The sequence below is a fragment of the Rhipicephalus sanguineus genome, chromosome 5, assembly GCF_013339695.2.
Source record: "Rhipicephalus sanguineus isolate Rsan-2018 chromosome 5, BIME_Rsan_1.4, whole genome shotgun sequence".
Taxonomy (NCBI): domain Eukaryota; kingdom Metazoa; phylum Arthropoda; class Arachnida; order Ixodida; family Ixodidae; genus Rhipicephalus; species Rhipicephalus sanguineus.
The window spans coordinates 52,376,183-52,402,780 of NC_051180.1; positions in this window are offsets into that span (position 1 = coordinate 52,376,183).

The following is a 26,598-nucleotide window of genomic DNA, read 5'->3' on the forward strand; positions in this document are numbered from 1 at the left end:
ATCCTGGAATTTTCTTTCTTATTCCGTTTTTTTTTTCCTATTTCGAGCGATAGTGGTTACGAACACCAGCGGCGGCGGCGGCGGCGGACAACTATGGTGCCAAAAACGGCCGCTGAAATGATCTCATAACAGCTTTCGCTGTAAAAAAGATAACGCAACATTATATGACAGTACTGAATAAGCAGCCGCTTTTAGCTTGCCTGATAAGTGCCTGCACCCTTGGTTACACCGAATTCTAGTGCAGACATGTTTAATTGAAAGAAAGAAAGAAAGAAAGAAAGAAAGAAAGAAAGAAAGAAAGAAAGAAAGAAAGAAAGAAAGAAAGAAAGAAAGAAAGAAAGAAAGAAAGAAAGAAAGAAAGAAAGAAAGAAAGGCATGACAATTTCTAGCGTACTGCGGGAAGCCTGCAGAATCTTGAATTTTTTCGTTGTTAAGAAAATAAAATAGGAGATGTTGGCGCCTTTAGGTTACCCAGGCTAATTGTTGTCGTTTAGCATGCAAAACGATGAAAAACGATAAACGCGCAAAATTTAGTATGTCATCAGATGTATTACACAGTAAGACAGTCAGTACATAGTCACAAGGCGCGCTTGTGCGTGAGTCCAAGAAAGGCAAAGTACGAAGGACCATGCTTCATAGACACACGATTGACTTATGACGCACGAAAAAATGGAACCTTGTTGGCAGATACACTGCACGCGAGCACACTACTGTAAGAGAAAGCTTCGTAGTTAAAAACGTAACGAGCATCGTCACCTCTTTTACAGACAAAAAAAAATTGGCCGCGTATCTGCGTGCTTCGCTGCAAATGTCGTCTAAAGACGATAGAAGAGGCGCTGCGTGAGATATGGACCAACGTTACTAGAACAAACTCAGTTTCAAAGCTCCGTATCTCCGCCAGCGGAGGAGGGTGGTCCGAACGGCGGTCGCGAGAACTAGCGGCGCTGCAGTTCCGTCTTGCGCCACTATCGGCGCGTCGTCTGCTGCCACGGCATAACGCTGCGGTCCGCCGCGCAGTTGTTGCCGCGCAGTTGCTCGCGGCAACTGCGCGGCAACTTTCTTATTGTACTAGTTAGGTGGATACTTAGGTGGATATGCATAAGGTCGTCTGTATGCATTGGCCCGCGTGCGTTGTTCATTGACTGGCTAAGAATCGATGTTCGGTCTATATTGCCACGCCCACTTGTTTTATTTTGATGTATTCGGGTTTGACCAGCAAGGACGGTTATCAACGCTCGACGCTGTCCGCGAAGCAGTGTTCGAGAAGCTTCGCGATTGTAATCGATCGTTTTGTTAAGATTGCGCGTCGCAAGCGAATGTTCCAGCTTTGTCGAGAGATAACGCCGCCACCAGCGATATCGCTGGAGAGTTCGATAGCGCCTGTATAAAAGCCGACGCGCTTGACCGCTTGTCAGTTGATCGACGGTCGACGCTCTGTTCGCTGCTATCAGTGTATTGCTGTAGTTTGACTTTCAGTTTCCCGGCCACAAGTTCGGCCAAATAAAGAGTTTCATCTCGGACCTGCTGACTGCTGCCTTCGTCGACGTCACGACCCTGTGACAATATTTGAGCTGTCTAAATTGCGCTTAACTTCCAAGCATAGGAGTTTCTAAGCGAATGAGGGTTTTCAGAGTAATTTTTATAACACCACAATTTTAGCCGCTGCCGTCTTATCTAGACCAAGAACAACCCAACAAGTTTGTAAAAGCCTTTATAGTGCACAAAGAAGCATACTTACTCGAGATACAAAAACGTTCTAGAAAAACAGTACTCATGTTTCTACAATTTATTGAAAAAAAACTTTCTCGAAAAACATCACCAATGCTTTGCAATGTTTAGAAGACAAGTTTTCGCGACGGTTAAAGGGATACTGACCCAAAATCGGAAAATCTTACGAGAACTCGGTAAATGAAATCTCAGTGTGCGATTACATCGAATAGATGTCGTCTCTGAGCAATTTTTTCAGCGGATAGTTGTATTTTCGGTGTCTCATCTTTCTACGTCGCATCCTTCTACGGTGCCTCAAACAATTCGAACAGATCGGCCGTGATGTGAGCACCGAGCGTACTCTGTCGCGCGTACTCGCGCGACAGAGTACGCGCATTCGCGCGTACTCCGTCGCTAGGAGAGTTGTCAGTATTCAACTTCAGTTTTTCAACTTCAGTTTTTCAACTTCACCGAGCAGATGTTCCATGCCCGCAGCCCTCCTTACACTGTACGACAGCCGTTTGCGTTTTGTGCTGTAGCCGTTCACTACGAAGTTAAACTGCTTGTTAACTACAATTATCTTTTGCACAAGTAAGTCTCCGTTCCCGAAGCAAAGTGTGGGAGTGGGCTAATTGGTATTCCATTATTAAACTGCTCTGCGCCAAAAAATTTTACACGGTACACATAGAAAAGACGAGGACCAGCGCTGGTCCTCGTCTTTTCTATGTGTACCGTGTCAAGTTTTTGCGCTGAGCAGCCCGTTCCCGAAAATCTCTCGAAAATCCACTGCTTTGAAGGCATAGCGACAGCTGACAACTGATCGAATGTCAGTGTGATGCAACTCTCAGTCTCGTTTTGCTGTTCTATTTCTGGCGGCTCCTCCAAATTAGGCACTGGGCTTTCGCGGGACGCCGTGCGTTTTGGCGGGGGGGGGGGGGGGGATTTGCGTCTAAACCCCGAACATTTTGGCTTTGAAATGTGGGGTGGAAGTGCTGGGAACAAGCGGCACGGCACCTGGCGCGAGTTCCGACTTTCCACGTGGGATCAAAACTTCTTGTCCCGCAACGACACGATGATAGTGCTCTACAATGCCGTCAATCTCAAAATGAACGTCACAGACCTTCCATTTCGCAGTAAGCTTTCTATCTTTGCGATGCAAAGCTTGAATGGCGTAGGGTCTTTTGCAGGTCCGAAGAAGTGTCGTGAAGCGGAGTCGTCGTTGCGGTAGCCGCTCTTGCAGCCCGGCGCAAAGCAAGTCGGCATACCGCACTGTGAATCTGTTCGCCCTCGTTACGCTTCGTACATCATGCACGTGTCTTCGTACAAGACGCTAAGCCTGGTCAAGAACAGTCGCAAAAATGACGAGCTAACAAAGTGCAGACGTCGCTGTAACCCACGTGCGCTCGTACGTCGGCGGCGCCGATCACAACAAGCGCCAGCCGCGGGAGCTAGACGTGACTGCAGCGCCACTAGTTCTCACGACCGCCACGCGGACCGCCTCTCCGGCGAAGCTTTTTTTATTATTTATTTATTTATAATACCCTCAGGGCCAAATGGCATTGAAGAGGGGAGTGGATACAATACATGAAAAATACAAAATAAAACAGTGCAATGAATACAGGTAACAGAACATTTCTCCAGGTTATACAAATAATAGTAGTTACTTCAACGAAAAAAAAATAAAAATAAACAAACAGGAGCAGTGAGTACAGGTAACAGATTTTCCTTGTTATACAATATTATGTAATGTTTCGTGAAAAAGTTTGCAGTCAGTGATGGTTGCGACGCTTGAGGGAAGATGGTTCCAATCCTGAGATGTACGGGGAATAAACGACTGAAAGAAAGACTTAGTGTGGCATGACGCGATTCCTACCTTATTACGATGATCAACGCGGTTTGAAATGTACACAGGCCGGAGTATGAGGTCATTATTAAGTGTTGGATGGTGGAAAATTTTATGAAATAGCGAAAGACGGGCGACTTTGCGTCGGTGAGCCAATGGAATAAGTGATAAGTCATTTTTCATTGAGGTTATACTGGCAGTGCGGTTGTAGTTAGAGAGGATGAATCTAGCAGAATTATTTTGTACTAGTTCAAGAGAGGTGATAAGGTTAGCATGACTGGGATCCCATGTGGCAGATGCATACTCAAGTTTGGAGCGTATGAGAGACTTATAAAGCATTAGTTTTAAGGAAGAGGGTGCTTTGGAAAAGTTACGTCGTAAGTAGCCGAGCATGCGATTAGCATTGTTAATGACGTACTCTACATGAGTTGTCCAACTTAAGTTATTTGTGATGTGTACACCAAGATATTTATAGGAGGTGACGGAATCTAAGGGAATGTTGTTTATATGATAGGTGTTAGGATTCGAGTTAGTTCTGGATACGTGCATTCTTTTACATTTACTGATATAAACTGAGTTTGTTCTAGTAACGTTGATATGGACGCCATCTGGCAATATGTCGGGAAACATGAGTGCTGTGTTCCGGGCTGGTAGTCCCGGCGCAGCAGCAGGCGAAGACCGGCGGTGACCAACGCGACCGGCGGGGACGCCAGCCAGCCCGAACACGCGGCTTGGCGCGAAGCGCTGAAGGAGAAGAAACGTCCGCATTCAACGAGTACTCTCCACACACTCTTTTATTTACCCGTCGCCTGGGTAAAACAGAAATGCCAGAGCGGCGCCCCATGGCATTCGTACAGTGCAATACAGAACCGAAAGCGAAACACAACAATGAGCTCGAGCGGAGGGCACGGAGGAAGGCAAATTTCAGCGCAGTCGCATTTTCAGCGCAGCTTAAGAAACTATGGTCATTATACTTACGTATGTATGCATTTTCTATTAAAAGAACACACCACCTAATGCATGTTGCACCTCAGATATGCGTAATGTTTGCTTATGTATGAACAAGTATGAACAAGTATGAACAAGTATGAACCTAGTCAGCCGTTCAAGATGGCTGGCCCTTGCGCAAGTGGTTCAACTTTGGCCGAGTAGCTGAATCGAGTGACGCGCCGACAAACAGAAAGACAGACAGAAGGACAGACCAAAATTTCTCCGTTTAAGTATCCCAAGAAAGACTATCGTCTTTAATAGCTCCGAGCATCCTATTCTATTTTAAGAGCGGAGGTGTCTTTAGGCTGTTTGTTGCGTGGTGTTGTGCGAACAGAAAATATCTTCATCATGAATCGGCCTGCGCGCTCTTCGTCCTCTTCTTCCTCTCTGTCCTCTTCTTATCTTCCGCTTCGCTCCCAAAACACGTGCGCCGATTTCTCCGGCGTGGCCTGTAATAACCCGGATGGGTGAGAGGAGAGAACGAGTACAGAGAGAGCGGAAAGTGAAAGAAACAGAAAGAGAGAAAGAAAGAAAGAAAGGAAGAAAGAGAGAAATTTTATGACGAAAAAAATTTCTTGGCGAGGCGGGATTCGAACTCGCTAACCCACGATCAGAAAACGAGCGTACTAATCACTCGGCTATCTAGCCACGCTTGCAGAACGCAGCATAGCCTCGTATAGTATAGCATAGCAAGGTGGCGGCAAAGGGACAGGGATCTCCACCGACCCCTTCTAAACCAGCGTAGCTAGTCTACCTAGGGTCCCCTCTTTTCGGGTTTCATAAAGAGACCACCCCCACCACGCCAAAGGTAACTGAGGGTGAGGGAAAGGAGGAGTGGAGAGAGTAATGCATAGACAGAAATAAACAGAAATAAAGAACTAGAGAGAAAGAAAGGCAGAAAAGGAAAGTAAGAGAGAGAAAGAAAGAAAGAAAGAAAGGGGAAGCAAGAAATAGAGAGAGAGAGAAAGAATGGCAAGAAAGAGAAATATAGAAAGAGCGAGAATGATAAAGAAATACAGAGAGAGAGAGAGAGAGAGAGAGAGAGAAAGAAAGAAACAGAAATAAAGCGAGGCACAAAAGAAACAGAAAAAGCATAGAGGTGAGAGAAAAACAAAGAAACAGAGGAAGGAAGAAATAAATAAAGAGAGACAAAGAAGGCCGCATTGCTACGCACTTCTTTCAGGCTTGGCAACCCTAATGCGAAGCTGCCTTATTATATATATTTTTTTAAATATAAGTTCGAGCTCCCCGAGAACTTCATTTTTCGTTAACGCAAGACATGAGCACTGCAGTATGCTGGTGCACAAACATATCGCCGGTATTTCTTGAAAGGCTGCAGAGTGGTGATAACCAGCTGACGGTACGTAAATTTCGATGTCGCTTGGTGAACTGTGGCATATGGACCATCTTAAGAGGGACGGCCCTGCTGCGATTCATCCGATGTGTAAACCCCCCAGATTGAGTTCCTTTATGGGTCTTACCATTTTCCTCATTGTTTCTTTTATCTGGCTTTTGACACTAGCTCGCATAGGAAAACATACTCGCGCGAATGTATTTGAGACAGGAACAACGCTTTCATATTCATCATCGTAAAAGCAATGTTCGTGACGCAAGATGTGAAGCAGCCTTCCCTTGTTACCTTCGGAACCAGGAGAACAAATGATGCTTTGCATTTTGCGTATACAAGAGCTAGTCATACTGCTTCAGTTAAAATCGATAGTGTTTTTTTTTGTCAAAATACAAGCATAAATTCCTGATGATATTACTTGCTTCTAGAGAGCAATATTTGGAGATTTCCTAGTTGCTTTCCCTCTTTTTAAGCTTCTGTGCACTTTCATTCCCCGTTTAAATCAATGGCTCCATAGACATGTGATTCTGAATGGATGCTGCCTCTTTGAAGGCCCATTGAAGGACGAGCGCCGACTAAACAAGCCAAATAAATACCAGTTGTAATCTTTTGCCTTTAGAACACTGGAAATCTTGTTTATATGAAGTTCCATATAAGGGACATATCGCAATGTGGTGACATACACAAAGAGAGCAAAGCAAAACATTAACCGATGTTGCTGCGATATTTGTGCGCAAGCACAAATATTTTTTGTCTTTTATGCTAATACTTTACGTAGCCGTAGTTTCGCACAACTACACGGCGGTCACTGCTGTGAAGAATATAAGCGAGGATGCAAAATTGAATTCAACGAGCTGCAGAGCTGCAGGGGTACACTATTTTTTTTGTTGCAACGTTCTGTACCTCGTAGATTTCTGGTGAACCTACGAATAGCCTTTTTTATGTATTTTACCAGTGGCCGCCATTGTATCTACACACGGCTGTTGGCGTGTCTTAGACATAAAACAACCTCGTTACCGGTGCTAAGACTCACGCAGAATGAGAAAAGCGGACGTAAAACCACCAAATATTTTGTCGCCCGACTAACCAAAACATGAGTATGATTGCGCCAAATACCCGTTCGCAATAAAGCATGATGCAGTCTTCACAGAGGTGTCAACATCTTTGGAAACCTGACTGCAACGCGTAATGCAGGCAAGAAAGTGACTTTTACGCATGTATGTCAACCCGCGCTCAGCTGTGTCGCGTAACGAGCGACGCTTGTTCGGCGAGTGGGTCGCGTAGGGTAAAGCAATGGGAGAATAGGAGGCCCGACGCGTGCACCGTTATTACGCACGACCACACAACACCACCCCGTGGGGTCACTGACTGCATATTGTCATTGCCGGGTGCGTTAGATTACTGCGACCTAGGTACAGGAGGAGCGGGACGCTCTTTGTCTTCCTGTAGAGACAGCTACATCACGCGCACGAAATGAGCGCCTGTGGAGGCAGAAAAGTAGACGAATAAGAAAGGGTGGAGGATGGTAGGAAAGAAAGAGATGGAAAGAGAATGAGCTTCGGAAGTGCCGCCGTGGGGCGTATCACCCAAAAACGAGGCCTAGAGCAAAGACAACGCGAGGCTGGTATGCTACGCAAGCGGCGGCGATTCGCTTTCACTCAGCTGATTTGCATACGTAAGATTAGGCTTCTTCCTTGCGCTCCTTCCTATGTGCCCTTCCCGGCACGCTTGGCTGCTTCGGCAAAACAGTACGTGCGCTTATGGTATGAGATGGGCGGACTGAGGATAGAGAGATGAATGCAATGGGAGGTTTGAACAGGCTGAACGCAATGATGGCGAAAGTGTCGACGGCGACGGGATATAAATAATTACGAAACGAAGGAACAAGGAAGCAGCATTGAAGGCGTGAGGGACTAGCGTGCGTCGTAATGTGTACACATTCGGTGAGATGCGTATTTACCGCTGCTCGTGCCTGCGTGCGAGAGTTTGAACGTCCTAATAATGTGATTACTATCAGGCTATCTCGCTACCTCTCTCTCTCGTCGAAACCCTTCCGTCGCTTATCCTAACGTCCCACTGTGTTTTTTTCTCGTAATCCGCAGTTTCTATTGCCAGCATAGATCTATCTCTCTCTCTCTAATGGTCTCGCGCTGTTAAATTTTACTAGTTTTTCGCGCGATTTCTTTTGGTAGCGGGCAAGTGAGGTGATGAGTAAAGTTTTAATTCGTAGTTTCCAGCATAAATAACGTAGCTTCCTTTTTAGGCACCGTAGACCCCATTTTGACTAAGATTAACTGCCGGGAGATAAATGAAATATAGAGTTGCTGAAGGAAAACGAGTTTAATTGAAATAATAAGGGCCTAATTTGCGGATACAGCAGCCGCAATTACCTGTCTTGAAGGCATACGAAATTGTTTATCCTTCCATTCTTTCAAATATGAGAAGATAATTAAAAAGAGGTAAGACATGGTTTGAAGGCAAGTGAACTTGAACACTAAGGTAGAGATGATCATCAACTGTTGGCAGCCCGCAGTGGCGCGAAAGCCCTGCTTTAGCCATTATAGTCCACTTCAATTCATAGCGATTTGTTTCGCATCTTAAGACGAAACCAGCTAGGAAACAACGGATTAGCCGCAATACGTCGTGAGTGGTGAACGGTGCTATTTTACAAGAAAACATGGAAAGTACTTCAGGGAAGCGTTCAATGTTACGAGAGTCAGTAGGATCTTTGTACGCGAACGCTCATACTGCCGCCAAATTTAGGTGGTTGGTAGCATCAAAGTTTGTGCGGTATTTGCTTTATTTTCGCGTTATTAGAATTTCTTACAAATACATTCCGTCCACAGCCTATTCTATTTGAAGATGTACTAAGTGTCCATATCTGAAGAAAACTTGACAACTTGCCATCTTGTTTTGTTTTTACTCTCTCTGCAAACCCATGAAACCTAGGGCAGCGGGAAAATAAAGTCCTAAATGTTTTCCTATATACTGCGCGCTATGTGAGTATCTTGAAATAACTGCGCTCAAACCAGTTAGCAGCGTTGTTAATGTAGGGACGGAACACTCCTATTTTTGGATTTACTCAGCTGAAAGCCTATCTCCACCTGAACGTGCCAAAGTCGCGTATATGTAACTGTACATTGTACTTGGGTTCAATATCATTTATTGACTAGAAGCAGGTCCTATGTTAAGGAAATTATGCGTAACCTTCGACTTCCTTTCATCTAATTCGAAAAGTAGCGACATCAGATATATCATATAACAGAATAACACAGATAGACCTGCTAGTACACTAGAAGACATTTATGTTATCTTTTGCGTTAGCTTAACCAATACCAGCACAAAAAAAAACACGAGGATGGAGAAAGGTTCACAGTGTGCATTATGTCAATCGATCCGAAAGACGGATGGCTACTGGAGTAGGGAGAGAGGAGAGGGAGTAGTGCCTGCGGCTAAAGTCTTCGAAGAGGGAAAGCGCTGCCAATGCGGCTTCACCACTTCAGCTATTGTCTTTACCCGGTCGTGTTCACCAGAACACCCTTTGTTCTGCATTAGTTCATCGAAAAGCCCAACAGGATGTCAGAGTTCGCAAGAAATAAAGGCGCAAAGCAGTTCGAAATTCTACAAACAAATACAGGCGGAAAATATAAATAAAAGCCGTCTGACACGACCGAGCCTATATATATATTAATGCCGTGGCGCGGATTTTGCTATGCTAATAATTAAAATTTGAGCGCCTGGATATAAACACAGACCAAAAAACGCACGAAACGTAAGGGTGAATAGTACTGAGGGAATGTTGAGAAAGTAAAAATAAAAGAAAGGAACCTCAGGAAGGGAAAAAGTTTTCTGCTGTTGGCGTGGAAGGTGCCTAGCGAGGCGAACGGTCCGCAGTGCATATACTTGCGCGAGCCTAGTGAAAACACCATAGTGATGGAAAAAGAAGACGAATGCCTGTTTTCAGCCGCGAAGCGCTTTGCTCGCTTTGCTGAGTAACGCACATTACCCTTCTGACAACAAGAAGGCAGCGCTGCCTGTGCCATCTCGGCAGGCGCTGTCGTGTCAAGGCGGTGGTCGCTTGTCCTCGCACCATTTCCATCAGTCGCGGAAATTTCGCGAGGCACGCATTCACGGCTTCTTTTGGCTGCAGCTGCACATGCACGCCTGAGGGGGCCACGCGGTCGCAGAGTAACTCCTCGGGAGTTTTTCGAATGCCGGTGGTAGAAGTGACTGCGCCGTATGCTTGACATTTTGCTGCTGCTGCGTAGGCGCCGCCATCTGGTCTATCACTCGCATAGTTATATAATTACTTTCATGGAACGTGCCTCGCTTCAATTATGGTGTCATTTGTTCTTGCTGTAGTCTAAGCGGTTGCCTAATTAAACAAATCTCTTTTAGGGTTCTTTAAAGCGAAGCCGACTGCTTTTACGTGTTCTGGAAACACTCGTGAATGTTAGAAGTGTGAAGGTTATTGTTTATTCACTTGCAGGCATACATATGCATCTGGACCCGTTTTGAGACACCCAGAATTGATAAAGACCTCAGTAGGTGCTCGATCCATTAGCATTGCCATAGATCTCAGCTATGGAATGCATCCGGGAACTTGCTTCGCTACCGCTCCACTTGACGTAGAGAGTACTTTCACGTCCATAAGAGATCGCACTAAAATCACACACTCGTCTACCGCAGTATATGCGAAGTAACGTTAAATGAAAGGAGACTAAAAAGTTAAGCGCCGAGAAACAATGAAACTTAGATTCACAAGTCACAGGGTGCAACTGATCCATTAGAACTGGTGAAATTCCTGGAATGAGAAATAGGGATAGTTCTAGTTAGTAAAGCGAGTGTTACTTCAACCAGCGTTGCTTCCTACACTTCTTGGTTGAGGAATCTTGATTTCTTAGAGAGTTATTCGTTGGTTAACGTGTTTGCTAAAGGGGTGCTGTGCGGGATTACCCAAGTTTGGCGAAACTCGGAATCTCTCAGAGGTCTGGCGACATACCCTTTTTGATGAACTAGTAGTACGAAAAGGTCAAATCCAGCGCTCAGTGTGCGCCCCATTCCATTGGTTGCGATGGAACGCGGCGTCACACCAACGGTGGTCGACAAGTTGGCTGCGTCTTGAAACCAGTGGCATCTTCGTTCGCTTGTTTTCGCTCCATTGAGTGCGTAAGTGCACCCATGCACGTATATTACGTATATGACTGTCGGGTCATGACATGAATAACGTCGAAATCCTGTCGAGTACTACGTCAGGCTATTTCCTCCAGACATGTGTGGCTCATACCCATTTACCACGGGCCGCGGTGTGCTGGTATGTCCCACAGATGTTTGGCACTTTATATCTGCCCAGGAACGGCGAGAACTGACATTGGCAATTTAAATGCGAGAGTGTTAAGCAAAAGCTACATGAGCAGCGTTAACCCAAATAATGTAAAGACTAAAACTTAGGATTCCAAGAGGAATCGAACCCAAGCATTCTGCGTGGCAATCAGGTATTCTACCACTGAGCCACGCCAGGTCTATCAACTGGTTTGGAAAAACAGCTTATGCAGTAGTAATGTTGGTGCTACGTCGATTGTGGTTGTTATGCTAGCTATCTAATTTTACAAGAAATCAATAAACACTACATACGTACTCATGCGATGCAGGCTTCATATCAGATTGACGTCGGTGGTTCCAGTGCTGGCTCCGCTTTTAGAGCAGTGTAATAAACATTACATTTTATTCCCATGATTCAGCAAGCTATATTGAAGCGTTGCTAGACCCCGGAGGAATACATTATTGAACGTTACGTAGGGTATTCACATGACTGCACCATAAAGTGCACTTACTTTCGATAATACTGACCTATGTACTCTAACGTGAGGGCTGACTTTACCTCCTACTATAAGTTACCCTTTGAACGCCAGTGTTGTCGTCTTCTACATGCCTCGCAAGCCCACGATGTGCACATAGCTACTACACTTGCAAAAAAGTCACAGTTTCGCCGCAAGGGCGAAGCAATGAATGCGATAGCAAGAAATTGGAATGTCACAAGAGGAACGACAAGCAGCTCGATACCTGTAACGCGCCCCTGAAGCACGAAGAATGACGCCCGAAAAGAACTCACAGGTATACATAGGACAAGCGACAACTAACTCTCACAGTTGTTACTTCTTTGTGCTTGAGCAACGCGCTGCAAGTGTCGACAATAGAGAATCAGACGCTCTTAGATATTTTTTTCACTAATGATATTATTTAGAGGTAATGGCTGTTTAAATCAATTTTCAAACGTTTAATGCGAGCACCAAATATTCTTTAGAATAATTCATTTAGAAAGTTCGTTGATCACACTCTAGTGTGATCAAAGAACCCGTACGGGTCCAGAAACGTCTCTCGTGTGTTTTCCCCTTCACTTGGTCAGTGGCCGAAAAATCTTGATCAAAAAGGATGACGATGATAATAATAATAATAATAATAATAATAATAATAATAATAATAATAATAATAATAATAATAATAATAATAATAATAATGACGTTTTGCGAATTACGCGCCATAACAAGTCGGCTTTTCAAATTAGAGACTTGAAATGTTTCCGCTATCACAGCATTTAGCGGCACTCCCTCCATCTGCAAAAGAACTCCATTTTCCGCTATAGTAAAAGTAGATCGTTACCTTGATTGCGATTGGTCTAAGGGTTAACGCAAACGCAGCATGAAATCAGTATCGTCCGCAGCGATTGAGGACAAATGGCCTTGCGCTTTCTGTATGAGCTTTTCTGGAAGTAGGTCACAGTTTCCATAACACCTCTGACAAAAATGGTTGTAGTGGACAAGAATCGTTGACAAGGCGTTATTAGATTAGGAGGGTACAGAAAAAAAGGGACACCGCCAGAAGCTCCCCAGGCAGCGAATTATACATTTCTTTCTCCATTTTGTCTCACTCTCTCTCTCTGTTATTTTTTTTTTGAAGCAACAGTATATCTTCTTTTGAACAAAATTCAGGGAACGTCCATTTAGTTAGATTGAGGCGTCGCGCTACTGCTACGAATGCCCAAAGGCCTACTGGGCTGTCATTTGAGAACAAAAACAGAAAGTGTGTTCCTTTAGAAAAAAAGGCAGCATAAAAAGTAGGAATATCTTAAGACGGATTTGTCCTTTCGCGATCCCAGTTTGTCTGCTTCTATTCGGACAGAAATAGTGTGGCCAAATTTATAGGATGACAGAGAGTACTGGAAGAATAAAAATGGTATATAAAATTGAACGAAATAAAATGGCGGAAATAAGATTTTCAGTTCTTCGTTTAAAATAACGCACGCGACGACGTTCCGCTGAAATTTTGAGGTATGAAGTGTAAAGCAGAAAAATATTACGTTGCTTCGCCTACTCTTCTTTTTTTAAAGATCTCTTTCCATAGACTTCAACTCTCCAGAAGACTTGGAACATCAATGGATCGCATCCGTTCCGGAGGGCGCATCTCGAAACTGGTGATATCTTTAAAATTTGTAGGGGTGTGCGAATATTCGAGTTTCGAATTCGAATCGAATACTACCTAATCGAATAATTTGATTCGACTTTCGAATAGCTAGTATTCAAACTTCCGAATAATTAGACAGGACGAATATCTAAAACGTGACAAAGGACAATGGTGCACCTTGGTGAAAGTGGGGTGCCTAAAACTAACGCTAACGTCGTTACAGTAGGCCTTTCGTTAAAATGTTCTCCAATTTCCTGGTCCAAGAACGAGCGCATGTTTAATTTAGAGGATATTATTTCATTTCAGCACGTAAAAAAAAGGGAACACGAGCAAAGTGGCAAGCCCTTCTCAACTTCGCTTCCGAAACGAAAGTACGGACTTCTTGCATAGTTCGGTCGCATATGCCGCGAGAGCCGTAAAACGTCGCGACTTTGGCCCGCGATAACTTTGATGTTTGGTTTCAGATGCGAAAATTTGTTCGCGCTGCGCAGTCGCCACTTCCGCACTGACCACTCGTCCAGAAACTCCGTTCTGTCAGAAATTCCCATCGTTTCGGCACGTAGTCAAAACGCTGCTGTGAACGGGCGCCCGTAGATTTTATGGTACAGAGCACCCATGGCGATGAAGCACAATAACGTCGCCATTGTCAGATAACCGATATCGCATGACCATAGGAAAAAAATAGCTATCTACCGTACCACCCTCTGTTACTCATTAGGTGGTTAAAAGTGGCGTTGCTGGCTACTAGAGTTGCGGCTCATCTATCAACATGGTTGCGCGCCCATAAAAGCTGGAAAAAAAAATCCTGAACAACCAAGTAACAAAGCTGTCACTACGCCGTAGCTTCCTTGATTTTTTCCATTGTCTTGCCGTAACTGGCCGTGCACGCTTCGATACTATTCGATATTCGATTCGATATTCGATATTTTCGGCCACTATTCGGCACTATTGCTTTCGAATTCGATTCGAGATTAAATTTCACTATTCGCACACCCCTAAAACTTTGTTCCAAATGCACGATAATTTCCAAGTTACTGGCTGCAGTTCATGCGGTGCAATAATGCAATGATGAAACTTGTACGAAGTTAATTAGCAAAACTTTCATTAATATTCAAATATCATTTATTTAACTTTTGTCAGCACGGGATACGCCCTTTTTAGAGTATCTGGCTCAATGTCCGAAGTGTCTTACGTGGGACACGCATCTAAAAAATATAGCCTAGCTTGCACTAAGTCGGGCAATGTTGGGTAGCTGTTGGAAACCTCAGTGGTCCTGGCTTGGCTAGGCATATACCCTCTCACCTCTTTCACATCCTTTGCTGTACTATACTATATATGGCTGTGGCTTCTATGTTTTTGTATCTTTTTTATGTCTGTTTCTTTCTATCGCTTTCTCGCTCTGTCCATTTCTTTCTACAATTTTTCTCTCTTTCTTCCCTTTCTTTATATTTCTCTCTCTCTCTGTAGTCGATCTGTCACCTTTTATTGTTTTTTATTGTGGTAGCAATTATACGCACACTCTCGGTAGATTTTTGCCGTCGCCTTCGTGTCCTGGATATGTATATGTATGTAAAAATATATAAAAAATGCAAAGAAAAATAAACCAGAAGAAAGGAATCCGAAGCACCCGACCGCGGATTCGAACCAGGGGCCCTCGTTCCCCAGCGCGTGCGTTAGGCAACACAACCAGCGCCATGCATGCGCCGGCGTAATAACGCCGAGCTATGTATATATCCTCTTCAGACCCCGCGTGCATTAAAATGCACATTTGTTTTCTCCCGGTTTTCGAAATTCGCGCCACTATTAGAGCCAACACTCTTGGTGCAATCGCATTCTCTATCATGTGGTGCCATCTGGTCAGAAACACAGGAAGCCTACTACAATGGAAGCCCCGTTTTCCCTCTTTGAAACATGGCGTCATTCTCGTCTTCGACGTTCTCCTCACGGCGTCCAAGTAATTCACAAATTGCTCAATAATCATCGTGCGATATTTCTTAACTGTTGTTTAAATCTACTTAGGAAGGGTTTAGGTATAATTTCCGCACGCCATGTTAACCTAAGGGCGAGTATTTTTGTTATCACAAGCTGTTTTCTTCAAATGTGCATTATAATGCACACTCGGTCTCAATGGGTGCTTTTTCCTGCGTATGTTTGCCATTCTCAAGTGGTTCGTTACTCTTTGGCATTAAGCTTTGGCGTTTGTTTCACCTGGGAATCAGTGATAAAATAACGTGTTCTTGAGTCAATGACCAGCAACGACACTTAGGACATAGAATTCTCATACGATGAGGCTGTCCCTTCCTCATTACATGTTGCCGGAAGACAGGTGTGGTGTAGAATTTGACAATAGGCAGTTTTCGAATACCGTTCGCTAAGTTACCATAAGCGTTTGCGGCCCGCTATTTCCGTCACTTAACGGGAGCCCGCAAGCGGAAGCGTACGACGCATGCGCGGTTGCGCGAAAAACCAATGCAAAGCTTTGTGTACGCTATTCGAAAGCTCCCTAATGAGTCAATACGGAAGCTGCTGAAAGCCAAGGTCGGGCCCATGCCTTCTGAGCCAAGAACTGTGCAAGCAAGCCACATTTGAGAGCTTGGGAACTAGAAATCCTGCTCGAGGTGCCGAAACCCAGGACATTCTCAGCGCAGTAGGCGTGCGCACGGGGTGGGGGGGGGGGCGCAGGGAGTCGGGCGCCCCCTGTGGTCACCTAAGAGGGGGGGCGCAAAATCTGCCCCATACATTGACACCCCTAGTCACCTAAGAGGGGGGGGGCGCAAAATCTGCCTCGTACATTGACTTAGTTGGGGGAACACTGCTATGAACCTTCACCCACCCCCTTAAGGGGAACTCTGCACACGCCTATGCTCAGCGCACAAAGTTACGGTGTATCACGTGCAACATAGTTATTTGCATCACATCTGCGCGAAACTTCTCCAGGCAGTTTCACAACAAATAAGCGTGCTTTTCGAGAGCAAATGTAAAATTTCGTTATAGGCGAGTGTCGTTCGTTTGCCGTGCATTGAGACCCAGTGTGCATTATAATGCACACACTGATGTGCAAAAACTGCTTGCCGTGCAGACGCAATTTTTTTCTGGTTTAATACAGCATGGGTGTGCATTCCAAAAATGTGTTCTGATTTCACCTGTGTCGCCACAAATTCTCTCAGGTCTCAGGATTGACCGCTGGTGGTACGCCGATCGTGGAGGAACTTGAGCGTGTTTTCTATCACGCAACGCTCCTGCATTTTGTTTCTGTTTGAAAACTGCCCTTGAGACGTGCACGAAAAAGTGGCCCCTTTCTGTACCCACTCGTGCTGTGGAACGAAAAAGAAAGAACACCGGGCACACGTTGCCTCAGACGCCACCATGTGGCAGGAGACACAGAGTGGTCACTCCACGCACCGCGGTTTAAAAGAAAAAGAAACATCTAAGAGCGTCTGATTCTGCGCTGTAGACGCTTGCAGGGCGTTGCTCAAGCACAAAGATGTAAGAACTGTGACTGTTGTTAGTTCATGCTTCTCCTGTGTATACCTGTGCGTTCTCTTTGGGCGTCCTTCTTCGTGCTTCAGCGGCAACACCGGCATACTTTAGGCATACCTAGCGTCAGACGCCGCCATGTGGCAGGAGACGCAGAGCGGTCACTCCACGCGCTCCACGGGTTCTTTACCGTGCACCTAAATATGGGAACACGGGCGTTCTTTTATTCACTTTAGGACGAGTATGATAGATAGATAGATAGATAGATAGATAGATAGATAGATAGATAGATAGATAGATAGATAGATAGATAGATAGATAGATAGATAGATAGATAGATAGATAGATAGATAGATAGATAGATAGATAGATAGATAGATAGATAGATAGATAGATAGATAGATAGATAGATAGATAGATAGATAGATAGATAGATAGATAGATAGATAGATAGGTGAAGGCTTCAGCATCGAGGCACAATGTGAGTTTGTGGTTTAGAAAATTCAGGGCATGTCGACGAAGTTCATCTTAGTACGTTCCACAATCTTAATAATATGTATTTGTTATACGGCACGCACTTTATTGGCTCTTGCAGAGTTGCCACACCTCTCAAATGCATCTGCACCAATGCACTCGTGTCGCCAAAGCGAACTTCTTTCCGTGCTTTCACTGTGGCCTACTACGCCGTCCGAGTGCTTTATATTACCACCGCCCTCCATTTGTCTTGTCATCTTTAGGAAAGAAAATGCGGAAAAAAGGCTGCGTCTGTTTGCGTCATTTGATGAGCGCTCAACGGACTCCATTCAAGGCGCTAATGCACCCGAGAGAAGCCCCTATAGAAATTAGAGTGGTGAAAAAGCATCAGGCCTGAGTTTCGTTAGTGCCACCTAGTTTGGTTGACGCGGGAGATTCAATCGTGTGGGGTGGTATGGCCACGCAGGGAGAGCTAATGGATCGCAGGCTTTTGTCGGGGCTGTCGGGCTGCTACTCGTATCGCTAGAATTTCATGTATCGAACGTCGTACGTAGGCAGTAATATGAATATAACCTCGAAGTGATAAAAATCGATACCACTAACCGCATGTTGTTCGTTTGCTTTTTACAGCAACTATTTTTCACGTGAAGTGCACGTAATTGCTGCATCAAATTTTATCAGATGTCACGCACGTGCATTCCGCGATTCCTAAAGTGCCAGTGAAGGGTTAAAGCGAGCGAGTGCTGCTGTGCTTCTTTATCAGCAGATACGGAAGCCTCGCAATAACTCACGTTTCGAGTAATCACGTACACACTGGGCACAACAAGGTATAAGACTTTCGATTCCATAAAATTCAGTCATGATATTGAACTTAGTTGAACATGGCATCGAAGAATGCGATGACAACATGAAGACATTAGTTAGTGATGATTTTATTATGTAGTTGCAAAAGACACCTTTCTTACATCTAGAATGGTATTAATGCTCCGCTACATCTTAAACTATGATTTGGTCATAATATCCTTTTCACATTTCGAGTAAGCGTATTTCTGCGGGCTGCCGGCTGGCGATACTGTGCCACGAAACTGGACAAGGAAAATGAAACATGATGGGCCGGTCTGGCTTTGTTAGTTCTTAAGGTTTTATGAAGATTTTTCGATATTTAAGATCTTGCCAATTGGGTGAGACACTTTTGAAGGTGGCGACACGTTCCCTCACGCTATTATGTACATTTTCTTTATTCCTTTACACCTTCAGTATATCAGCAGATGGCCGGACAATAGAGCTTTATTAGATTTTATTTCATTAGAAGAGACATCATAGGCTTTCTCACTCTACCCGTTTATTGATTTCTTCCTCGAACCTCATACTGTGAGGATCCACTCCTCGAGTGCAGGGAGCAGCGTGTTGCACTTTCTCTGAAAAAGCACGCTTACTTCTATCTCTCAATTTTTTTCTCTCACTAGATTCGGAAGTTTTTCAAACCAGATCATAGAGTCATCGTACACCGCGTTGGAGAGATCGTCAGCCTACGAGCTTCTCATTCTGGCAGCGTGAAGGGCTGGGCTTTGAGTCCCAAGAGAAGACAATCTTTTGTTTTACCTGAGCTAACAGAGATTTATCACCATTCCGCCTCAATACTTCCAGTACCATTCGTTTTGGATGTTTTGTCACTTATGTATGTATTTTGGAGGTGTTGTTGCCACACAGTGGCCACCTGAAAAATAACAACTTTTATAGACCTAGCACTCGCGAATACATCCGAACATCCGAGCACAATGCTGCAATCTGGACATAAGTGCACTGAGTGTGTTATAGTGCGGAAAAGCGGGGCGCACCAATAAATTACTGTATTTTTAAAAAAGAAACGTTTCCCTTTTGACTTTTGTCTAGCTCTTATTTTTGTACCATGCTTATTGTCGTCATTAGGTAGCTGGCAGGGGCAGTTTCAAGATCCCTGCTTAATATAATATAGTAGCCTAATTATTTGCTTTCTTGATATGTAATTTGATAGCTCAATATATCGTTAAGTTGTTTTTAAACCGTGAATAAACAGCGTTTTAAAACTTGACAGCCCTCCGTTTGACTTCTCTCACTTCACAAATTTCTACGCATATTTTTGTTCTACTACGTCGCCGTTAAGGCAGTAATCGCGAGGCAACTCGCCAGTGGCTCACACTAAATAAGATTTTCCCACCAACACTCGCATAAAATTACATAGTTCCTTGGAATAGAGCACTTTCCGTCGAAAATATTCAGAAAACAGACATTTTGTACGCATGGTCTTGAAGCTTCATAAATTCGTTCGGTAGATTTGAGGATGGCCATCCAGGTGGCTTCACGTGTGGTGAACCAGATTTTGATGCCCAGAGTCTTAAACAAAGAACGGGACTGTGTGATGGTAAAAGCGTTTTGCTTCTTTGCTTCTAGGCAGCATCACACCTTGTAGGTCCATCAGTAGCAGAAGTGCAGGCAAGCTCTCGGCGTCAACATAATTGCACTTGCTCCGAGACGAACACTGGAAAACAGGGCACGTCGCTTCGGAGGCGGCCGCGATGCACTAGAAAGCGAAGCCCTAAACTCTCTGCTCCCCATCTCAAATTGATCAGCGAAGCTTGCTTCTTTGTTCCTTGCTCCGAGTGTAGTCGGCGTCGTCATTTTCTTCATCTTTGCTTATCCTACGAGAGGCAACGAGAAAAGTGAGAATCCCAACTAGTCTGGATCGCTTGCCACAGCAAAAATATAAATATCTATACTAGTACAGGCGCACTTCACCAAACCAAAAAACAAAACAAATAGAGAGCATGTTGCTTTGCTTTTTTCCATCGAAACTACTGTGCTGTTCATCATCCTCCACACCTTGGCAGGCTGGGGTTGCGAATTGTTCTTGCGGGCACGTGTTTGCACGAGAGCCTATGTCTTTGTGAAGGAAGGAAGAAGAAACAAGCGGAAAAGTACTAAGCTTGCTTGCTCTTTGGCGCTGTCCACGCCTCCTTTTGGGAATTGCTGCCGAAAACCGCTCAAGCGTGTAGCAACAGGACATTATAGTGTGGTAAAGCACGTTCACTGGGCAACATCGCTGCGTGCAGCATTTCGCTAGAGAGAGATATTTGGGACACATACTGTGTACTTACAGCACTCTGGGTTTTTGCTGGTTTCATACTTGAGGCTGAAGCTACCTTTCTGCCTATTTTTGTTATTTATGTCCTCCTTTTCCTCCACAAATATTCTTGCGCAATTATGGAACGTGAGAACGTAACGTGCGTACAGATTAGATAAGTCCCAGCGGCACGTTTCTACTGATTCCACCAGGTCATACGCATTCCTCAAGTTGCACATAAGAGGTAAGTTTTCTTTATTTTGCGATCATTCTTGACGTCTGTGTGTTAACTACACATGCCGATCAACATGTTAACGATGACTACAATCAATCGGGGACGGCGTTTACGCAAGAGCACTTACATGAAATGCGGATTCCCGAACTGATAAAGTTTATTATGCCTAAGTATTTGCCACTTGCCAGCCACATTTTCTTGTCCCACTTGGCCCGTCTTCTTCCTTCGTGTCTTGTCCGTTTGTGCGCTGCCCAACAATGGATAGGTTCCAACTCGCCCGCCTTTCAGTTCTACTACATTTTTTATAGTTACGTCTAACATCGCACCATACTGAAGTTCTACAAGAACTGCTGTAGCTTAAAGGGACCCTGCAACACTTTTCCAAGTGTCCATCGAATGTCTTCATTAGAGGAGTTTGCTGCCTCATGAATCGACTGTTACAAAAATTTTTAGAATTCTTCAAGTACGAGCGCAGTTACATGGATTCGCCGCACGCTTTAAGCACTTCCTACCTCGCTTCGTATCAGCAAGCCCGCTGAAAGCTACGCAGGGGGGAGGTGACAAGGGGGCAAGAAGACGTGTCCCTTGGTCAGCGCGCATGACTTTCAGCACTTTTATTTTCGAACACGTGGCTTACTTTCAGTGCGATCGCGAGCGTGCGCGCGAGCACGTGGCGGCATCCTGCGGTGGCCGCGTTAGCTATGCAGCTCACGATGCTCAAATCAACCAATGGCCGTGGACTTTGGGTTTATTTCGTGGTCATTTGGGTTTATGGCCTCATTTATCGAGAAAACAGCGAGCGATTTCTAGCTGACTTGGAGAACTAATTGTAAATTCGAGGCCGCGCGCTACGCTATAATATTTGGCCCATGTGTTGTCACGAGCGCTGACTACCAATTGGCAACGTTTTCTGACAATGCTCAAAAAGTGTTGCAGGGCTTCTTTAAGACCTTGCTTCTTCTTCTTTCTTTCTTTCTTTCTTTCTTTCTTTCTTTCTTTCTTTCTCTTTTTTGTGACTACGGACCTTGTTCTGAGCGTAAGTTTATTTTAGGCCTTTTCGTTCAGAGCGAAATGTTGTTAAAAATACTAATATAATTTGAATAAGAGATTGTTGTTAGACTCTTAACAACCTTTGACTGGAACTGTGATCAGCGGTTAAATTGCAAGTACGTTTACATTTAGGAGCTTTATACTTCAATACGTTTCGCGCAACAAACCAATTTGCCTCGAACAATGTTTTCTCTCCAACACATGAACACAGAATAGCGTCATTACCGTACATGCCTTACATACGTATTTCTGATGCAATTTTCATTGACGATGCCTAATAACCAATATAGTGGTGCTTCCTATGGCGATTCCAGGAGATACGAATACAGGCCATGATTCAAGTACACGCACACAGAAAGGAAACACGCTCCTTCATCAGAAGAATACGCAAGTGGAAATTTCAGCCAATCGTGACGTTGGACATATCATTACCAAAAGCAGCCGTGTAATTACTAAGAACATTGTGAATATTTGAGAACATGCTACAAGCACTGCTACAAGGCAAAATAACAAATGAAATTTAGAAATACTCAAGTAGGCGTTTTCTCCAAATGCTTCCACTGGAATTCTTGCTATGCACTGCTTATAAAACTATATTGTTCGGCATGCCAGTTGTCGAACATACGTTGAAAATGCGCCGAAAATGTGAATCAGAAAGAATGCAGTTTCTTGCACCACACATACAATCTAATCATTGCGTCTCTTCGTACGCAAAAAGGGGGACTTTATTTAGCGTACAACGTTTTCACACAGACTAGCTAAGAACTTCATAAACGCTTGAGCTTCGCCATCAAGAGTAGAACGCGATAGTGTAATCGGGCCGCGTGCGCATCGCTTTCTCACTTGCTAGCCCAGCTTCAGTTCTCGGTGCATGCTTCAACCATGCCGTGAGGGAACGAACGACTGAGCGCGTAACTTCGGCCGTTTCAAAGTATCTTACAATGCCTACTGCAAGTACAGTTGTAAAGTGCCCACTACGCCACAATTATTGCTTTTGCGAATCAACGAAGGGCCCACTACGCGTCCGTAAGGCAACACGCGAACCTACGCAGCTGTTTACTTTGTTGATGCTTTTGCTGATGATGATAATCAAATATGACAGCGCTTTGCAATGGTTCGGCCTTTAAAACACCCACTCGTTGCGCAATTGACACGTTTTGACGCCTGGCGCTATTCTACGCATCTACCACGCAATATTACTTTATTTTATTTATGAAGTACCTGCTTCGCCATTAGGCATTACAGCAGAGAGGGTACAGTACATATAATCAGGCACACAAAAATATAATCGTAAAGCATGGAAAAAAATCGTCATTTCAACAGATACAGGCAATTTCCGGTGGCAGAGTGCTCCACTCTCTTATAGTGCGAACGAAGAAAGAGTAGCGGAAAGTGTCATCCCTAATAGGAATCTCACGTATTTTTAACTGGCGATCTCGTCTTTGAGAAACATAGTTGGGTGGTTGAATAAACAATTGCCTGATCATCCCTGTTCTCGATAGATAAATGTTATGGATAAGTTTTAATCTGAGGCTTCGGCGACGGTGTTCAAAAGATGCCAATTTAATGTTTTTTTTTTGCTCTCTGTCATACTAAGCATCCTATCATAATTGCCAAGGACAAATCTAATTACTATTCTGCGCTTTTTCAAGTTTCTATACAAGTTCCTTAGTATATGAGTCCCAGCAGACGCACGCATACTCCGCATACACATGTCCGCAATATACTGCGGACATGCGTACAATACAGCTGCTCCCAAAGTTTCTGTGGTAAATTACTGAAGTTACGTTTCAGAAAACTCAATGATCCTACAGCCTTGTTCCTAGCATAAGTGACATGTTTGTTCCACCTCAAATCGAACAGTATACCTAAACATTTATATTCCGTGACTTGTTGAAAAGTGGCGTTAGTAATCGTGTAATGATTGCTGCAGTGCGAGAGCGTGTAGGTAAAGGTGACGTGGACACTTTTTTAACACGAAAGTGTTTTATGCCGGGGTCCACCAAGACTTCACTGACGTATTTCCGTCACGGATATGACGTTCTTAAAATGTACACGAACATAATACAAAGAAAAAAACCAGAAGAAAAAGTTCCACAAACATGAAAAATTTGGGAATCGAACCCACGACCTCTCGGTCTGCGATGATAGATCGCCGAGCGTTTAACCCATTGCGCCACAAACGCATTTGCAAAGAGCAACACAGACGCGCCTTATATATCTAACACTCCTCCGTGTACCTGCGCTCTTGCTCGGGGCGGTGCCGCCGCCTACGAGCAGAAAAGAGAAGTACTGCATTATGACACTAACGCGCACCGGCAGTGAACGCTTCGGTAGTCTCAGCACTACGACGCCTCGATGCCAGCATTCGAAGGGACGCTGGCTTCAAGAAGCACTACCAACGCCACCTAGGTGGCGTTCGCCCTACTCAGCACAGCGGCGTGGCCTCCGCAATTAGCTCTGAAAATGTTTCTGAAGTTGATCGCGGAGGCTGCAATTGCGAGGCGCTATACGCGCTGATTTGACTCGGTGATGATTCAGTTACGTGCTTCGTCTTTCGCGTTGTGCTAGCGTGTGCAGCGTAGTGCAGCTTCCATATGCACCGACGGTGTTTCTCTGCTGTCTACTGATACGAGTGTGATGGCACCGACTACGAGAACTGCGGCATTAAGCGCCGTCGAAAGACAACGACGTCGGCGAGCTAACGTCGCGCAAGTGAGTTTGGTGCAGCGATGGACACGCCAGGGGGGAGCGGGAGGCCTTCGCGCGTTCACGGCTCAAGCTGAGAACTCTGCCTCTCGCTTTCCAGAAGTTGACCGCATCGCGACCCAACTGGCTGCCATACACACACCGAACCAAGACCGAAATGATCGTACCTTCGCCGAAGCGACCCGCCAGCGGGACGCCGCTCGACAATACGACGCAGGATGCCCAGCACACCCACAGGATGGTCCACGACCCGCAAATCATGCACCCTTCGCTGCAGCGGACAGCGAGTTCACCAAACGATTCAGTGACAACCCGTTCGGTTTCGCCTGCACGGTTTGCGAACGCCTGTGGTTCACGTGTGATTTGCGCGATGCTCCGGCGCGTGCAATGCAGAGTCTCCGGACAATGTATCCCGGTCGCGAGTCTTTCCAAGACTTCCGCTTATGTGCCAACTGTTTCACTTTCGTGTTCTATACCGATTCCTATATCAGAGGGATCAACCACATTTTTTCATATTCAACATGTAAATCGTTTTGCAGTGAGTGCTTATTGTTTGTCAAAATCGCTGTTTATAAACCTATATACTATACAGACATCTGCAAAGATTTTAAATGATGATGCGATGCCGAAAGCGATGTCATTAATGAATAACAAAAATGAAAGCGGACCTAAGACTGATCCGTGTGGAACACCAGAGGTCACACAAACATATGTGAAGGAACAACCGTTGAGAGCTGCAGACATCTGTCTTGAGATAAGATACTCAGCTATCCAATGCGTTAAGGAGGCTCCATCCACTACATGACATTCATGTAATGTTTTTTTTCCAAAGCAGTTCGAAGTGATGACGCTGCTCTGTGGTATAACACCTGCTTGCCACGCAGAGGGCGTGTGTTCGATTCTTACTCGAACCCAAAAATTTTTATTTATTTCATTTGCATCTCTCTCGTTTTTTTTTCTGTCAGGGAGATGATTTTTCGCTCAAAACAAAAGACGCCTTCGCCCACGCAGTGAAAGATAAATTCAAATTAGAATACCAAACTTGAAAGAGAGCTGGAAACGCCCGCTTAGGCGGGGTTAGAGCAAAAACATAGTGAATTCGATTCATAATATCGACGACGATTTCGGCAAGCGCGAACTCATGACAGAAACAGCCTTACTAACACGCTGTATGTAAACCGCCTTCGGCCCGTGATTCGGAAAAGTGGTTAGGACCTCACATGCCGCCATTTGAGAGCTGTTGTAGAGGTGGTGTCAGTGTGATCGTCCCTCGCGAGACCCTCGTCACCGGCACGCCTCCCTTTGGACATGCTCCTGGGCAGCGCGCATGTATATCCCGTACAGCAGAAAATTGAGCAAGTCGGTGTCATTCTTTGGTACTGTTGATGGCATGAGCAGCTGTGCCAAGCTCGTTATAACGTGAATGACAAGAGCACCAGGGCCCGTCGTATCTGCCAGGAACAAAATAAGAGGACAGCCGTCATCCTGTTGGGAGAATTTCGATGCGGAACTACGCCTTAGTGATGTACGGTACGCTACGGTGATTGATATCGCACCCAAGTTACTCTGCTGTGGGCAAAATAGCGTTTAATTCCTTGCTTTTTTATTTACAGGCCGTAGATATTCGGGAGTAACGTTTATCGTTATACCTGAAACATGGTTACAGTAATACTCGATATTGTGATGCCGAAGTCTGAAACATTGCAACTACTAAAGGCAAGCTTTCGATGACGGTGGGATCCTGTGACGCTTCTAATTTTTATTGAAGTGATTAATAGGAGAGTTTGGCGCTATTATGGCGGTATGACCTACTCCTCCTGACTTAGCAAACGAAACATAATATAGCGAAAGAATTAAAGATATACCATCCAGTGGAACACCAAGTTTGAAAACACAACACATGGTAACAGTACGTGAGTCACAAAGATACGACCAGGAGTTCAGTTCCGAAAAGCAAGTTAAGAAAAATCTTTGCAGCGATTTGCCTTTCTTAATTTATTCTCAACCGTAGCCAAAAAAAGTCATAAAGTAGAATAACGGGTCAGACGGTGTTTGCTGAAGTGAACGGACGCTTGGTTAAATGCAAGACGGCGTGAACTCAGTGAACATCTGTTACGCTAGACAGTCGAACGTGACGTATCGAAAGACGCGAATAAAAGATAGCGCTCTTGTCACGGTGTCCTGTCCTCCCAACCTGTCACAGG